The 2,931-nt window shown below is 53.6% G+C and overlaps 1 pseudogene; it reads left to right on the forward strand.

Annotated features, from left to right (window-relative positions):
* The first annotated feature begins 1,178 nt into the window (after positions 1-1,178).
* LOC100974468 (cilia- and flagella-associated protein 144-like) lies at positions 1,179-2,713 on the forward strand (annotated as a pseudogene).
* Positions 2,714-2,931: the final 218 nt, after the last annotated feature.

Below are 2,931 nucleotides of genomic sequence, written 5' to 3' on the forward strand. Positions count from 1 at the left end.
TGAGGGCAAAACTACAGGGTACAAGAATAGGGGTTGCTATGTCCCCCCATTTCCTCTGTCTTCCATTTCCCCGTTCGCTCCTAAACCCTGAGATGGGGCCCCAACTCGCGAGGGGCTCCCGGCTTCACGGGGGGCGCAGGTCACAAAGCACGTTCCGCCCTGGAACGCCCTGAGGAGATAAAAGCCGCGCAGGCCCCGCGCTCGCCGCGCACTCCGACCGTTCCCACGAGGGAGCGCTGCACTCGCTGAAAATGACTCGAAAGCTGCCCCGCCTTTCCGCCTCCCAACCCTGGCGCCCGCTCGGCGCCACCCTGCAGCGCCCTGGCGGTCGGCTCTTCTTTCCTCCCATCCGTCCCCCGTTTCTGGACCCGCAGACTACGCTCCTGTTCCATCCCACCTACTCGTCCTTCTGCCCCATCTGCTACCCGTCTCTGAACCAATTCGTCCCCGTCCACTACCCCGTCGTGGGCATCGCCCTGCCGAGCTCTTCCTGCCTGAATCTTCATAAGCGCTGCATCTGCCGCCCGCATGTCCGTTGGGGCCCCAACTTCCACTACGTCCCTCCCTATCCCCCCACGCCCCCGCCCAGCCCCTGCTTTTAGAGCCTGCCTGCAGCCCGCCCCCACCCAGCCACCCACGCGGCCCTGACGATCCACGACCCCACGGAGGGGCCCCTGCAGGTGCCGTGCTCGGGCAACGAAGGAGCGGACCCTGGGGTCCCCGCGGCCTGGCTGTGGACACGGGGACGCAGGACCACGGACACCCACCCTCGGCCTCCGCTGCCTGCTCAGCCAGCCGGGCCAGCCTCTGCATTTGGCAATGGCTTCCCCGTGGGCCTTGGTCTGGAACCACGGAGCAAACTACAGGCCCGAGACAGAGAAGGGAGAGCACGAGGAAGCAGCGCCTCTGCTCGCTGGGAGAGAAACGACTGGCCAAGGTGAGGCCTAACCACATGCCCATGACCTCCGGGTCTGTCCCGTGACAGGAAGCCCTTTCCTGGAGGTGTCCACGGGCGGTTGGGGTAAGGGCTGGGTCGCCAGGAGCTGGGGCTGTGGGAGTGCTGTAGCCTGGAGACCGTGTGGGACACCGTTGCCTGGAGAAGGCAGAAGCCCGGGGCCAGGGAGAGAGGCACAAGGGAGCAGAGAGCGCATCGAACCCGATGGAGCAATGCCAAGGCCATGGCGGGACACCCCAGGGAGAAGGTGATCCAGGATGAGGTCCGTCAGAACCAGATCTTGCAGGAGCTGTACCTCAAAGGGCTACCAGCCCAGAACGTCTATGCGCGGTATCACGTGAACCCCTCCACGAGGTCCACAGATCACCAGGAAGCCCATGTCTTGGCATGGTAACCTGGAGGAGCCTGGAGACGCCAGGTTTCCGAATCTCATTCACCACGCTGCCCAGGGACCAAGGAAGAGGGACCCAGACACAGACCGAAAACCAGGAAAGTGCATGGGACTCAGGGCCCTCCCTCAACCCAGAATGCCCAGATCGCAGGCTGAACCACTGCAGGGTCTGCAATGACATCGCTCTGTACAAGGCTCAGATGTGGAGCCTGGGAGGAGATGATGGCCACCAGTGGCATCCCAGCAGTGGACTGAGGCGCCGGATTTCATGCCCTAAGTGTGCACTGCCCCCAAAAATAAATTTTTCATGTTACTTTTGAGCCATTGTATAATTTATACCCAAACACACTTATGATAGGAACCCCAAACCTAGTATGGCTTTTTAATCTCTTTTCCAAGGAGAGAAACTTACATGATTTCATAGAAAAATTCACATTGCTACGGTGATATCAATCAGAAAGAAGTCTGCCGGAAAAGACTAACATATTGAGGCTTGTATTTGTTAGGATTATTTCCATTGTGAGAAACAGAAACCAAATTTAAGCAGAAATGAGAAATAGTTAACTCCTAAACTTCAGAGTTCCAAGGAATTCAGGCATGACAGGATCCAGGGACTCAAACAATGTCACAGATCTCTCTTGGTCTCTCTTTCCTTCTCTGATTCTGCTTATCTCTTGACTCTTCACTTTTGACATGATTCATTCTTGACGCTAACAAAATCTATCCTTGTGGAAGGAAAGACTGCTACTAGCAAAGCTATACCCACATTTCAGAGACAGAGTAGGAGAGGGAGCAAGAGAGAGACAATTTTTCCCACCTAATCCAGCTGAAAAGAATCTCCGAGGATTTAGGTTCATCTATCCTGTGTTGCAAAGCTGCCTACAAACTGTGCAAGCTGTACCATGTTAGGGTTGACCAAGCCTGGGCATGGACTCACAGGAGCCAAATGCACACAGGAAGCTTCCTAGTGGAATCAAAGGAAGGGTGAGAAAATGTACTGCTCATACCCAAAGTGTAGTCTATTACAAACTTACACATTCTCCGGGAATAAACTATAGAGTAGGAGGGAAACTGTCACTTAGGGGCACTATGGCTTATTGAATTTTGGAGTCAGCCAGCCCTGGGTTCAAATACTATGGAGTACTAGGGAAAGCGATCAAAACTCTCTAAAGCCTGATATATAGGCATGTGCAAAATATACCTCAGAAGGTTCTTGTAAAGGCTTGTACAGCCACTGCCTGGCACATACTAAATGCTCAACAAAACATGAATCCCTATAGTGGTCAGCAGCACCATTTCATGATGCCGAGTGTAGTTTGCTGTGACTTGTTTATATGTTTAGACAAAACACCTGCATTCATTCAACGTTGTCCTTCCTTGTCCTTTTGTCCAAAGAACATTGTAACATCATCCCCAGAGTGGTGCCCACTTATGCCTTCTTCTCACAGCAGCCCGCACTAAATGTCAATTCTGTACTCCTTTCCTATAACAAAGCTTCCATTTTGTCTCCTTTCTATCTCAGCCATCAAATTGAAATGCAATCAAATAAATGTACCCTTGCAAGTGTGTGAATGAAGCTGTTGGA

Source organism: Pan paniscus, chromosome 12, assembly GCF_029289425.2.
Source record: "Pan paniscus chromosome 12, NHGRI_mPanPan1-v2.0_pri, whole genome shotgun sequence".
Lineage (NCBI taxonomy): Eukaryota > Metazoa > Chordata > Mammalia > Primates > Hominidae > Pan > Pan paniscus.